Below are 16,500 nucleotides of genomic sequence, written 5' to 3'. Positions count from 1 at the left end.
TCCTACTTATTATTATTCCACCTTAGTACAAAAAGTATTTAAAGCAGATTCAATAGTCTGAATAGAACATCAACTAGAAATATATTATAAATAAAGATAATGGCATGATTTGGAGTCATTATTGAGATTAATTGAAAAAATGGCACCATCAGTCTGATAAACTTGCTCTAGGTAGACTCTTGGCTTTCTAGCACAGGACAAAAAGGAAAGCTGGGTAATAAATTGATTCAATGTGCATAAATATAAGACTAATCAATTGCTTAGATGGCAATCAGGAAAAAAATATGTCCAGTAGTCCCTTAAATGAAGAAAAAAGTGTTCCAAACAGTATCAACATTTACCATCAAGGCCTAGAAGACAATATATGCTCAGTAAATAGACATTATTAACAAGACCATGGTTTTTCTTTCTTTTAAATGTTGTTTAGGGCTTTTGGTTTACAATGACATCTCTCTACCGGTAGGAAAAAAAATACCTATGAAGCAGAAGACAAAACTTCATATCAATACTAAAAGCAAAAATTGACATCAAATCTATTCTAAGTAGCAAGAGAATATAGCAATTAAATAAAAACCCTGTGAAGCTAAACTAAACAAAGCAATCAGCACCCAAAGCATGCCATTTTGCCAGAAACAGCAAATCTGATATCCAAAAAGAAAGCAAGAATTCATTGTTTGCTCCCAACTGATTGCCTCTGGCTCAGAAATAAAGTCTGTTCTAACTAACAACCTAGCTATGCACTGTTTTTGAAGAGGTCAAAATACTATGGTTCAAATAAAGCTATTAGCGCCTCAAATTCTAGAAAACAACAGATTAGTAAGCAGGAATTGGACTGATACAATCCATTTGTTGTTGTTCAGTTACTAAGTCATGCCCAACTCTTTCCTACCCCATGGACTGCAATGCACCAGGCTCCCCTGTCCTCCATTATCGCACAGAGTTTGCTCAAATTCATGTCCATTGAGTTGGTGATACTATAACCATCTCATCCTCTGCTGCCCTCTTCTCTTTTGCCTTCCATCTTTCCCAGCATCAGGGTCTTCGCATCAGGTGTTGATTGGAGTTTCAGCTTCAGCAGCAGTCCTTCCAGTGAGTATTCAGGGTTGATTTCCTTTAGGATTGACTGGTTTGATCTCCTTGCAGTCGTTGGTGCCCTACTAACTGTAGTTCAAATAGGTCAAACGTGGAAGCAGAAGCAATGAGCAGAGGATAGAGAGACAACCAGCAGCCAGGGATGTAGGCTTGGGGAAGTCCAGTTACTCAGGTGTCAGGAAAACAGTCAATGGCTATAGAAGATAATCCCATCTCAGTCTGCTAGCTCCACATGAGAATAGCTGCCAGAGTTTGACTATGATGCTAGAACTAAGATCATCAGCTACAGATCCAAGAACATCCACAGGGAGAGGGAGCAGAGCCCAAGGAGTGTCTGTGGTCACTGTCTGGCTCTGGATGGAGATTTTTGATGGGAATTACAGAAGGGAAAACAGAAAACAATTACAGAACCAGGGAAATAGATTTTAATAAAACACAAAAGGAAAAAATGCACCTCTGAAAAAGACTCCTAAAACCAGAAACAACAAGAAAAATGGGCATTCTCAATTGCATACTAGATGACACAGTCTTATGCTGCAAGAACAGAAAAGCCTAAAAAAGACCAATTATATCAATTAGAACAAAAATTAATTGGTTTAAAATCTCCTGTTCAAACATAACTAAACCCATATGCTTAGGTTAAGGGGGGGAAAGTAATCAATTCTATCTACTTGTAAAAGATACACCTAAAAGCAATGAATACTAAAAGATCAGAAATTATGTACTTCAAAGACTAAAAGGGATAAAATACAGGTTGAGCATATATATTGGGGCAAACAAATGACAAAGCATGGATGAAAATGATAATATCAAAAAATTCAAAACAAAAGCATTGAACAAGTGAAAAAAAAATCATTTATGTTGATGGAAAGTAAAACTTTTAATAAAATACTGTATATATGAGTCTATAAATCCTAAATAACATAACATTATTATAAATTATAATATTCTATTACATATTCAAAAAAAAGAAAGAAAAACAATTTTTGAAGTGTTAAACTAAAAGCAAATCTTATACTCCCTAAATTTCTTCTCAAATATCACGCAAATTTTGTAAAAATTGTCATGTATTGAGGCCACCAAAAGCCTCAATAGTTTCCAAAAAAAAATTGAAATTAAGTAGGTAATCTGTCTATGGAGTATTAAATTTATAACAAAAGTTTAAGGAGCAATGAAAATACTTTTTTTTTAATAACAAATACAAATATATCTTCTCCCAAACAACACTCTTTAGAAACTATCTGATCAAAACAAAAATAACTACAGAATATTTTTTAAACTACAATAGTTAAAACAATAGTTTCAAAGTTAAGAAAGAAAAGAGATTAAAAATAAATAGCAATTTAGGGAAGAATACCAGAAAACATAAAGAAAGAGCTGAAGTGAATATGTACCTTTTAAACAAACCAAAAAACCAGAATAAATTTAACAAAGCAGACTTAACCAAGAGAAAAAGAGCAATAATGGAAATAGCAAATAGATCTACATAGGGCTTCCCTGGTGGCTTGACTGGTAAAGAATCCGCCTGCAATGCAGGAGACCTGAGTTCAATCCCTGGGTTGGGAAGATACCCTAGAGGAGGTCATGGCAACCCACTCCAGTATTCTTACCTGGAGAATCCCCACGGACAGAGGAGCCTGGTGGGCTACAGTCCATGGACTCGCAAAGAGTCTGGCACAACTGAGCAACTAACCACGCACAGCATACCACACACAGGAATGGTATAGAGGATGTTAAAAATGATAAGAAAATATGTTAGTTAATGATAATATTAGAAAATTCTAGTGAAATATAAGCTTGTCTTTATAAGTCACTAATTGACTCAAGAAGGAATCCAAATCACATAGTCATAAAACCACAGATGACATGAAAAGGGCATAAAAGAAATACTAGCTCTGAAACCAATGAAGGAGACGTGGATTCGATCCATGGGTCAGGAAGATCCTCTGCAGAAGGGAAGGGCTACCCACTCCAGTATTTTTGCCTGGAGAATCCCATCAACAAAGGAGCCAGCCTGATGGGATCACAAAGAAGAGAGGAGTCCATGGGGTCTCAAAGAGTAGAATACAACTTAGCAACTAACACTTTCAGGAAGAACAGAAAGATATAGATAGCTACATAATTTGTTTTTTAAAGCTAACATAGCTTTGATACTCAAATAGAATAAAAAGTCAATCCCTTTTTGATATATTAAAACATCTGAAGTAAATTCCTAGCAAACTAAATTCAAGAGTATGTTAAAAATCAACCAAGCAAGATTTATCTCCAGAATTCACAGATCCATTAATTAGATTAAAAAAAAAAAAAAAAAAAACAGTAGGGGATAGATAATAGATACATGCTGAAAGAGATTTTGCTACAAACTATTTTTATTTTTTTTAAAGATTAGAGAACTAGAAGTTGAAAACTTTCTAAACATTATTAAATCATCAAAGAAGGAAGTCACTATCACATTTCAGGATAAAATATTACAGGCAGTCCCATTAAAATCAGGAGCAAAGCAAAACTCCATGCTATAAGTGTTATTGTAAAAATTATACATTGAGTTTATACCAATGAAATAAAATATGAAACAAAATATAAAATATGAACTAAACATTAGAAATATAGGAGATAAAATTATTATGGCTATTGATAATGTACAGGCCCAAAATTAAAATCATGTTTCAAATAAACCTCCTGGAACTAATAAGCTTAGTAAATTAGTCATAATAGGGGAAAGTATATTTTTATATCACTGGCTTTCCCATATCACAAGAATCCCCAGTAAGAAAATATAATGGAAAATTATCCATTAGACTCACACTAAATTCTGGATATTCAACCTCAGTTGCAACCTCCAAACTTCTGAAGAGTCCTGTTCTCATGGCCCACTTCCTCTCCCATTATGATTGTCCCCCCACCCCCACCCCACCAACCTACTCCTCCTCCAGCTGAGCATGTAACTGCCCCAGCTTCATGAGAGGGAAACCCTTCCAGCTTCCTCCATTCATCCAACCCACTTACCTGCCTGTGACCCCAACTTCTTTCTTTCCCATAAAATGCTAGTAATCTTACCCTTCTCCTTATCAGAAGTTAAACCTTCATCTGTCTTTACATCTTATCACTTCCTGCCTTTTAGAAAACCTTACATTATAAACTATCCCTTCTTTCTATTATACCATTAATCTCTCCTTCCTTCTGTTTCTCTATTGCCATTTAAATATGAGAAAATCTCTCCCATCTTTCCAAATTCCCTGCTCCTTCTTTTCTGGTTCCAATTCCCTTTCCCCTCCACAGCTCTTTCTCCTTTTAAACAAGCCTGGAAAAGTTATTTATGCCTATCAGCAGGAAGATTTATTCAATGAGCAAACTGGATCATGTAATTTCTCTCTTTAAAACTCCTTCCTGGAATGTCCTCTCAAGACCCCAAACTTTCGTCTAGTTAGCTCTTCAACTCTCAGATCACATGGTACTGCCTCATGTAGTGTGATCAACATTAAGACTTGAATATAAGGAGAAATAGTATGTTCCAAGATTAGACTACCAAATACTAAGTAGAGGGAAATTTTTCTAAAATAATTTGTGAGTATAACACAAGTCCAGTTAAAATCCCAGTAGAAAGGTCCGTCTAGTCAAGGCTATGGTTTTTCCAGTGGTCATGTATGGATGTGAGAGTTGCACTGTGAAGAAATCTGAGTGCTGAAGAATTGATGCTTTTGAACTGTGGTGTTGGAGAAGACTCTTGAGAGTCCCTTGGACTGCAAGGAGATCCAACCAGTCCATCCTAAATGAGATCAGTCTTGGGTGTTCCTTGGAAGGACTGATGTTGAAGCTGAAACTCCAATACTTTGGCTACCTAATGCAAAGAGTTGATTCATTGGAAAAGACCCTGATGCTGGGAGGGATTGGGGGCAGGAGAAGAAGGGGACGACAGAGGATGAGATGACTGGATGGCATCACCGACTCAATGGACATGAGTTTGAGTGAACTCCAGGAGTTGGTGATGGACAGGGAGGCCTGGCATGCTGCGTGCTGCGGGGTCGCAAAGAGTCAGACACGACTGAGCGACTGAACTGAACTAAGAAAGCAACATTGACACTAGAGCTAACAATGGTAGCACAAAATGACAGAAGAAACTCACTTTTAATAAAGTTAAAATTCTTTAATAAAGTTGTAGAAAATAAGATCCTCTCTTTTAATGAAAACGTGCTATGGTCTAAGATGATTTAGGAAAAGAAAAAGTTTCAATATTGGGAGCTGATTTAATAAATGTATCTCACCAACTGAATAAAGGAGAAATATTTATATGCTGATCCCTGGTTAAGGGACATTTGATAAAAGTTATGCTTTATTCATAATAAACTCTCAACCTAGAGACAAAATCAAATGCAATGTAAATGTAAAAACCAAGACAAGAATAACCGTTGTTTTATCTAGTATAGAGGAACAAATGCAACAAGTCCAAAAGAAAAGAAGGTCATAAATACTGTAGAAAAAGAGATAAAATTTCTATTACCTATTAATAATAGGGTTGTCTCTCTGTAAGGTCAAAGAGAGTCAATTGAGATGGTTCTCATAAACAGATCAATACCTTTATGAACTACCATTTTATTCAGTGCAAAGATTTAAAAGATTCATTCTGAATGGAATCAAATATATAGAATATTTAAGAATAAACTTATCAAGTAATGTGCTAGAGGGGCTTCCCTGGTGGCTCAGTGGTAAAGAATCTGCCTGCCAAGGGGCGAGGATTCAATCCCTAGGTCAGGAAGATTCCCTGGAAAAGGAAATGGCAACCCACTCCAGTATTCTTGCCTAGGAAATCCCATGGACAGAGGAGCCTGGCGGGCTACAGTCCTTGGGGTTGTAAAAGAGTCAGACATGATTTAGCAACTAAACAACAGCAACAAATGTACTAGAGTTACATATATTTTTAAGACTACACACAATTTTGCTGCAAGACATAATAGAAGATTTGAAATAATGCAAAGATATATCATACACCTGAAAGCTTTCATAATATCAAAATATCAATTCCTTTCTAAACAAAATCTCACACACAAAAAAATTGGCAAGAACAAAACAGGCTTCTAAAGTTATCTAAAATACATTTAACAATGAGAATAGCTAAATATTTTTGAAAAATAAAAATGAGAAGCGACCTTCCCCTGCCAGAATTTAAAACATATTATGTGTGCATGCATGCTAAGTCACTTCAGTCATGTCCAATCCTTTGTGACCCCATGGACTGTAGCCCAGCAGGCTTCTCTGTCCATGGGATTCTCCAGGCAAGAATACGGGTGTGGGTTGCCATTTCCTTCTCCAAAACATATAAAATAAAAAAGTAAATAAATCATAGCAGAACTAACATAGAAGTGGTTTTTAAAAACTCAGTGAACTTTTGTAGAACATTTATAAGATTTTAGTATATGATAAATTTCCTACTTCAAAGCCATTAAGAAATGATAGTTTATTTAATAAATAATATTGAAATATCTAGCTACTCATTTGAAGAAAGAGATAGATCATTTCCATAAGACAAAATCATATAAAGCTCAGAGATTTAAATGTTTAAAAAGTATTTTAAGAATATATAAAATTGTAGTGTAGACATTTTCTAAGCAAAAACTTTATGAAAGAAAATATTGAAAAATACATACCTAAAGTTAAAAATGTCCATACATTTTGAAAACAAAAACAAGCATAAGGAAAAGAAACAAACTAACAAGAAAGAAATACTTGCAATATTTATTACAAGAAAGAGTATTTTTCTATCAAAAGAGAGGTAACTTACAAATCAATAAAAAGATGAACAATGCCATAGGAAAGGGAGAAGGAATATAAATTGACAGAATATATATCCAAATAAATATATAAAAATATAAATAAATATTTAAAATATTCAACATCATACACAATGAAAGAACCTATTTGATATAGCTTTTATATTTCAATATAGCATATTAAATTGACAAAAACCTGTATAAATTATAATCAATTGTGATAAAGATGTGGTAAGACAAACATTTAATTACAAAATTATAGTAATTTGGTGACTTGATATCAGTCCTCTCAAAATTTGTTTTTACATTGTATATCATAAAAATCTTGACAACTTTTAAGGAAATAATATAAAATTTGGGAAAAGTTTATTTATTGTTTATGTATAGAAAGTGAAGTCGCTCAGTCATGTCAGACTCTTTGCGACCCCATGGACTGTAGCCTTCCAGGTTCCTCTGTCCATGGACTTTCCAGGCAATAGTACTGGAGTGGATTGCCATTTCTTTCTCCAGGGGATCTTCCAGACCCAGGGATCAAACACGGGTTTCCCACATTGTAGACAGACGCTTTACCGTCTCAGCCACCAGGGAAGTTTTATTACATTATTTTTATTACTGAAAAATGTTAGCAATCATGACCAGTTACAATGGAATGTTTAAATACATATGAAACATCCACCATATATCCATTGAAATTCACATTTTTGAGAAATATGTGGTAATATACTGATGTATCAATTGAAATTGTTTTAGTTCAAGTGGCAGAATGCAACTCTATTAATAATCACCATATTAGAAGGAACCTGGGCTGTCTTATAGAGTCAAAATAAAAGTTGAACAAGGAAGCTTCAGGAAGGACCCAAGCAATGATTGCCCAGAGGTCCTTAGCGGCAGGATCTCCCAAATCTCATGTGAGTACAACTATCAGAAGTACCTAAGACTCTGACACTTTCCATCTCTGAATGGTCCAGGTGGTTCTGGACCAGAGAGGATCTGGTTTGTTCCCCTTTGGTTAGTTTTTCTCTTTGCTTGACTCAATCAGTCAGGCAAAGGTTTAGGTTGGAAACTTTTATAAAAAGAGAGCCTCTCCAATTTGTGTCTACTACAACCTATGTAATTTTTCAAGACAGAGTCCAAAAGTGTGTTGGCTTTGTTTTACGTGGGTGTATATGTAAGACTGGGCTTCCCAAGTAGTGCTAGTGGTATAGAACCCACCTGCCAGTGCAGGAGACTTGAGACGGCAGTTCCATCCCTGTGTCGGGAAGATCCCCTGGAGGAGGACATGGCAGCCAACTCCAGTATTCTTGCCTGGAAAATCCCATGGTCAGAGGATCATCGCATGTATCCTCATTTTGCTAAAATTCTTACATTCTGGGAGTTGGAGGATAATAAGAAAATTGAAGGGAAAGCCTAAGAAAATGGCAGATAATCCCTTCTTGAGAAACTGAAAGCTTGATCTGTGTCCTGTTGTCTCCAGTATCCTCATAGCCTGATTTCTCCAGATCGAACTGAAGAAAATAAAGGGAGGTCAGGGCGGGGTGGGGGGGGGGCGGTGCCACCAACTCATTAGGACTTTCCTGGAAGTCACAGTCAGCAAGAGGACCCAGAAACAGCCTCATCAAGATTTTTGTCAGAGTGGCCATGCACCACCAGATGGCGTCAAACCTCATTTGGAACAAGATGGGATTTGAGTAAACAAGATTGGACTTCCAGAATATTAGGTGGGCTAGTTACATAAGCTTGCTCAGACCGTTCTGCATGTTTGATTTTTATTACATTAGAGTGAGTCCTACTGTATTATTTGTCTGAATTTTTAAAAATGATCTTTTATTAATTTTTTAAATAGATGATTCACTCACTTAGTTCACCAGTGAAATGATGGATGTAGACAATGTTCAGCAATCTAACATCACCGAAAGAAAGACAATTTGACATTTCCTATCTTATGATGGAAGAATTGTACACCATATATAAAGTTTTCCTGTCAAAATATCATACCTGCCTCTGCTCCAGATCTAACTTGCCTAGATCATGACAGGTACAAACCAACTATAAAAATAAAATTGATGAAAAAATAATGAGGACATGTGGAACACTATTTTATGATATTTGAAATTACTGTTAAAATGTTAATATATAAAAATAGTATTTTGCTTATATTTTTAATGTGTTCATATATTTAAAAGATAAATGCTATGTATTTGTGGATAAAATTGTATGATGTCTAGAGTTTGCTTGATAATAATCCAATTGTGATTGAGAGTATAGATAAAATATGATGGGCCATTAACTAACCGAGAAAGTTAAAAGTTGGATAACGGATGTACCAGGATTCACTATCTTATTCTCTCTATTTTTTCTGTTTTAAAATTTCTGTAATAAAAAGCTAAAACAAAAAAAAAACTAGAAAGTTTCCATTCTATTATGCAATCTGCCAAGTTCCAAATCCTCCCTATATAATAACGATTTGTAGTTTCTTGTGCATCCTTATAGTTTTTATGCAATCAATTCTTTTAATAAATAGGAAAGTATTTGTAGTTCCCTGGTGGTCCAGTGGTTGAGATTCCAGGCTTCCACTGCTGGGGCACAGTTTCGATCCCTGATTAGGAAAGTTCCTCATGTGGTGTGGTATGGCCAAAAAAAAGAAAGAAAGAAAAACAAACAAAAAAAAACAAATTAAAATATATTTTTTAAAAGACAGATTTCTTGGGACGTATCTGCCTTTCAGCCTATCCGTTGACAGTTATCTGAGTTCATTCCATGAGACTGATGCTCATTTCCTTTCTGACTTCCATGGACACAGCACCGAATCCCTGGGACCAGGGTAAAGGCTTGAAAATAATGACAGCAGAATCATTCCTGGTGACTGTTTCCATGGGAATGGGAATGAGTCAGTGGCAGAACACTCTTAAATTTCAGCCTGAGGGTCACAGAAGGCCATTCCATTTCAAAGGGTTGTGGCTGTTTACAGCTTTTATGTTTGGGGGGAATGAAAAAATATCAAACATAAATTTATTTTATTGAAGAACATTACCTAATCCTATGTGTGAAAACTCAGCCATTATTCAGGCAGATCTGATGAGCATTCTGCCTACATCTAGGTCTGGTTGTGAGTGGCTGCAGACAGCAACATTCTTGATGTGACTGTGATTGTTCTGCAAGTCTGCTAGTCCATAGTATTTTAAAGTGAAGGATAGATTTATGAGTGTCTTAAAGAGTACTGGTTTACAACCTTGTGTATTACTGAGTAGACTTTCTTTGGACTGATTGGATTGCAATGAATGTAAAGCTGAAAAACTGGGATTGACTCAAATTAATTTTTGACAAGAAACAATACAAAAAGAATTTGGGGAAAGATCACAGTGCCATAAATTCTCAAATGGAAATAAGTTTTGAGAGAAGCTATTTAAGGATGCTGCAAATAATTTAAATAATTATACTCAATCCAAAAGCTGTTTGTACATCTGTCTTTTTATTGTTTAATAATACTAGACTGTGGTTGCAGAACAATACATGGTCTCTTCCTTATGCACAACCAGCAGTGTGAATCTTGGCAATATATCATCTGGGAAAATTGTTTTTTGGGTGATGAATTGCCAGGTTAAGAGTATTATTTTCCTGCTCTCATGCCATCATTATCAGAGCATTTTAGAAAATATGTTTTTTATATGATACAGAGGCACTGTTGTGATAAGAACTAATATAACACTAAACCAACAGCTTAAGAAAGCCAATGTGTGGTATTGTAACTTTAGATGAATATTCCAGGGTAATATACAGGCAATGTAAATAATATTAATAACATCTTTTTAAAAAAAAACTGTGCATTTAACACCTTCTTCTATAAGTGAAACAAAGGCATGAGATGAAGGGGTGTTTTTTGCTACTTCGTTTAAATAAATAAAGGATAAATGAGCTTTGTGTGTACTGCCAGAAGACAGTAAAATTAATTCCACCTTCTTGGCGCGCGCACGCGTGTGTGTGTGTGTGTGTGTGTGTGTGTGTGTGTGTGTGTGTTTTGAGAGAGGGGGCAAAGAAAGTGATGCTGCTTTAATGGAAAATCATTTTCTTGCTGCAGTTGAAAGCAGTAAGTAATCAAGTTCTGCAATGACTGTTCGTGTAGGTAAACCTCAGAACCTCCTTAGAGGCGTGAGCTGTTTAAAACTAATTAACAGTTATTAATATTGAAAATTCCCCAGACACTAAAAATATTTTCTTGTAGAAACATGTAGTGAAGATATGTGTTGAGGTAGAGTTCAGTCTTTTCTCCAAGTGAGAGAGACAAGACAAAACAATGGAACGTGATAGTTAGCAACCAACAGCAACAAGGTGAGAAAACAACAGCACCCCATTCTGGGCAGAGGGACATAGAGGAGCATTAAGCAATGGACTGGCATCATGAAGAAAAAGAATGTCTGAAACACGGCATAAACTCTCAGTGGCATTCCTCAGATTGCTGTGTCATTTCTCCATTTTTTCTTATAGTTCCATGGTTCTCATGCCGAAAGCACTGTACAAATATATACAAAAACAATATTATTTTTTGCTTTTTATTAGTTTGTCCTGAGACTTACTTGTAATGTTTTTTCACAACCAGTAGCCCAAAAGAACTATTGAAAAAGGACACAAATTCAAAAATCACTTACTAATTTTCAAGCTCTTCAGGTGCCATTTGTATGTTTATACATACATGTTTAGAGTACTGTTTTTGAGTGTTATTCTTGTAATCTTTGGACTTCCCTGATGACTCAGATGTTAAAGAATCCACCTGCAATGCAGGAGACCTGGATTTGATTCCTGGGTAAGGAAGATCCCCTTGAGAAGGGAATGACTAACCACTCCAGTATTCTTGCCTGGAGAATTCCACAGACAGAAGAGTCTGATGGGCTACAATCCATGGAGTCACAATGTTGAACACAACTGAGAAACTAACACACACTGGTAATCTTTGGTTTCATACTTTTAAATGTGCAAACTAAGAATTGATTTGAGGTAGAATCTGAGTTATTTTCTATTAGGAAATAGTCATTTTTTGGTCCTTGCCATGTACAAAAGAAAAACAGCAAAACCTTTGGTATTGAGTGCCGGCTGTGTTTCAACAGGTACTGTCTATGAGAACCCTACAATAGTCCTTTCCTATTGACATAAAGCCCCCACCTATACAATGCCTGGCGCCGGTTAGCCAGCTGTGGACACAATAAATATGTGTTCATCTGTTGAAAAAATTAACATTCATTCAAAGTCATTTGCTGAGTTAGTGGAAGAACTAGGGTTCAAAACTCAGGGTTTGTTTGTTTTTTATTCCAAACCCATGTCTTTACACTCTGTATGGCTCTTTGAGCATCATAACGTGTGCCAAGTATTGGACTGGAGTCCATTTAAAAACAATGGAGTCATAGGAAGAATTGTTTATGAAGGCACTATATGAAAAACAAAGCAGATTTTTAAACTATGTATAAGATTTATATAATTTATCTCTGACTTTGACTTTAGAACTCTGCATTCAGAACTCCTCATCCCAGGAAATCAATAAATCACTAGTCAACTAGGCTCCAAGATCAGGGTTCTTTATGGGAAAATTGTTTGGTGGCATATTACAGGCATATGTCTGGAGTGTGCTTTGGAATCAGAAGATGGACTAGAATAATGGAAACCTTCTCCAGAACATAAAATGCAACAGTTTATGCCAGAATAACATATGGGACTGGCGGCCTTCCTGCAGTGAACTAAATTCAGAGGGATATTTCAGGGTCTTATTCCCAGGAAGAGGACTGAGTAGTTGGGCATTCATCCATTTCTCATGTTTCATTCAATAAATATTTGCCAAGTGCATTTCAGTGCATTTAATTATAATTTAAGTAACATTTCCCCATAAAGTTGGGGGGAAGGGAGATTAGAGCCTATCTCAGGGAGTTGTGAAAATTAAATGAGAATGTGTGCAGAGGGCTTTGAACAACATGTAAACTGTGGCTGTTTGGTTCTTACAATGCCCTTGTCATTGTGCTCGGTGTTGAAGATTCAAAATGAATCTGACTTTGGTCCTTTTCTCAGAAAACTCAGTTCAGTAGAGGGAGAAACATGTCAACTCAAGTCATGCTAATAAGTTAGTAGTTGGTTCCATAGTGTGCCGAGTTAGCACAAATAAGGGAGAAGCCAAATGTACTGGGGTGGGGGGTGGTCAGCAAAAGCTCCATGCAGGAGGTAACTCTCTGAATCTTGAAAGATGAGTAGATATTCCACAGGAGGGCAGGGAGTGAGAGCATTCCAGGCAGGGGGACTTGTAAAGCAAGAACAGACTAAGACTCATGGAAAGTCTGGTCTAGAGGAACTGCTTGTTCAAGAGTCTGGCTGAAGATGGGTGCTTCTTAACAAGAGAAAAGAAATAAGGCCAGAGATTGACCAATTCAGGGAAGTATTTGTTCTGTCAGCAGTGAGAAACCACTGAAGCTCTCTCAATAAGAAAGTATTGTAAAACCAATGTGTGCTTTAGAAAACGCCTGAATGAATATATAGGAATAGACTGAGGAGGTGCAGAGAGAACTATGAAATTGAAGGTGGGAAGAATAGTTGAGAGGTTACTGAAACAGACCAGGTATGACATGAAAATGGCTTGAACTAAGCAGTGATAATGGGCTGGGACAGGATGATAGATTCAAGAGACATTAAGAGGGTAGGATGGGATCAACTGGGCAGGGTGACACCAATGTCTCTGACTTAGGTGCTTCAGAATATATTCAGCAATGTGGGGAACAGAGGAGGAAGATCATGTGAAAAGAGTTCATGAATTTTTGAACACAGAAAATTCAAGACCCTAGTGAAAATGTGCATTACTCAGAAAATGCCCTGAAAGGACCCCGTCTTAGTAAGATCCAATAGGCATGCAGAGTGTTGATCAAGTCAGCTCACTAAAAAGCAATGTTTTCCAACTTCTACCACAGGATGCACTGTTTCAAAAAGTCTTAAGAAATTCTAAAGAGATGATTCTTATGTAGATTTCTCCATGGTGAGAACAGGATCTCAGCCCTGCGGACTCCAATTTCACTCATACAAACTCAAAAATAGAAATCCACTTTTGAATTTTTAACTTTGAATATAATTAAAGAGGCAATGGAAGAGAGAGTGTATAGAGAGGTCCCAGTTACCTTTTCCCAGTTTTCCCCAGTGGTAACATCTTATGTAACTATAGTATAATACCAAAGCCAGAAAGTTGACATTGGTGAAATATGTGTGTATAATATATTCTATGCAGTTTTAGCACAAGTGTAAATGTGATAAAACTGTAGCCACTATAGCTATCCAGATGCAAAACTATCCCAGCACCACAAAAAACTCCCACATGGTACACTTTTTGTTACTTCAGAAATGTTATATAAATGGAATTTTACAGTATATGATCTTTTGAAATTGGATGTTCGTCATGCTGCATAATGGCCTTTCGTGCATGCAAGGTCACTCAGCTGTGTCCGGCTCTTTGTGACCCTTTGGACTGTGGCCCTCCAGTCTCCTCTGTCCATGGGACTTTTCTGGCAAGAATACTGGAGAGGGTTGCCATTTTTCTCCTCCCTGGGATCTTCCCGACCCAGAGATTGAACCCACATCTCCTGTGCCTCCTGTTTTGCAGGCAGCTTCTTTACCCACTGAGCTGCCAGGGAAGCCCATAATGGCCTTGAGGTCCTTCCAAATTGTTGCCAGTATCAACAGTTTATTCTTTTTATTACTGAGTGATATTGAATGGTATGGATGTACCACAGTATGTTTAACCATTCAACTAGTGAAAAATATTTGGATTGTTTTCCAATCTTTTAGCTTATACAAATAAAGCTGTTATGAATGTTCATGCACAGATTTTGGTATGGACTTAAGTCTTAATTTCCTTGAGATAAATGCTCAGAGATGTGGTTGCTGAGTTGCGTGGTAAGCATATATTTAGTTTTCTTAAAAAACGGGACTACTGTTTTTCTGAATGGCTGCATGCATTTTGCTTTCCCAACAGCAGTGTGTAAGAGATCTAGTGTCTCCACATCCTCAAAAGTATTTGATATTGTCATTATTTTTTATTCTAGCTCTTCTATTAGGTATGTAATGATAGGTCACCATGATCTCAATTCGCATTGCTCCAATAGCTATTTTTCCACAAGCTGTGGAAAATTCTGAAAGAGATGCGAATACCAGACCACCTGACCTGCCTCCTGAGAAATTTGTATGCAGGTCAGGAAGCAACAGTTAGAACTGGACATGGAACAACAGACTGGATCCAAATCGGGAAGGAGTATGTCAAGGCTGTATATTGTCACCCTGCTTTTTTAATTTATCTGCAGAGTACATCATGAGAAACGCTGGACCGGATGAAGCACAAGCTGGAATCAAAATTGCCAGGAGAAATATCAGTAACCTCAGATATGCAGATGACACCACCCTTATGGCAGAAAGCAAAGAAGAACTAAAGAGCCTCTTGATAAAAGTGAGAGAGTGAAAAAGTTGGCTTAAAACTCAACATTCAAAAAACGAAGATCATGGCATCTGGTCCCATCACTTTATGGCAAATAGATGGGGAAACGGTGGAAACAGTGACAGCATTTATTTTGGGGGGGCCCCCAAATCACTGCAGATGGTGACTGCAGCCATGAAATTAAAAGACACTTGCTCTTTAGAAGAAAAGTTATAACCAACCTAGACAGCATATTAAAAGGCAGAGACATTACTTTGCCAACAAAGGTCCATCTAGTTAAAACTATGTTTTTTCCAGTAGTCATGTGTGGATGTGAGAGTTGAACTATAAAGAAAGCTGAGTGCCGAAGAATTGACGCTTTTGAACTGTAGTGTTGGAGAAGACTCTTGAGAGTCCCTTGGACTGTGAGGAGATCCAACCAGTCCATCCTAAAGGAAATCAGTCCTGAATATTCATTGGAAGGACTGATGCTGAAGCTGAAACTCCAATACTTTGGCCACCTGATGCAAAGAAGTGACTCATTTGTAAAGACCCTGATGCTGGGAAAGATTGAAGGCGGGAGGAGAAGGGGACAACAGAGGATGAGGTGGTTTGATGTCATCACCGACTCAATGGACATGAGTCTGAGTACACTCCGAGAGATGGTGATGGACAGGGAGGCCTGAAGTGCTGCAGGCCATTGGGTTGCAGAGTCGGACACGACTGAGCAACTGAACTGAGCTGAACTGATAACTAGTGATGTTAAACATCTTATCATGTATTTATTTGCCATCTATATATCTTCTTCAGTGAAATGTCACCTTATGCCTTTAGCTCATTTTCTAATTGAATTTTTAGGGCTTTTTGAACTGTTGACTTTTGAGGATAGATAGAGAAATAGATAGATATAGAGTTATCTACCTAACCTTTGTCACAGTTATAATTTGAAAATATTTTCTCACGGTATGTATTTTTGTCTTTTCATCCTCTTAACAAAATCTTTCCCAGAGCAAAATTTTTAATTTTAATTTAATTAATTTTAATGAAGTCCAATTTGTCATTTTTTCTTTTATGTTTTATTCTTTTGCTGTCATGTCATATTTGAGCTTTAGGATTGAAAATTCACTTGAATTTCTGGAAGACAATAAGACCATCAGTATTGAATCCAAAGTATTACCATATCTGAAATGATAGCTGTATGGAATTTGCTTTGAAATA

The sequence above is a fragment of the Oryx dammah genome, unplaced genomic scaffold, assembly GCF_014754425.2.
Source record: "Oryx dammah isolate SB20612 unplaced genomic scaffold, SCBI_Odam_1.1 HiC_scaffold_4, whole genome shotgun sequence".
Lineage (NCBI taxonomy): Eukaryota > Metazoa > Chordata > Mammalia > Artiodactyla > Bovidae > Oryx > Oryx dammah.
Note: the sequence above shows the minus strand (reverse complement) of the source record.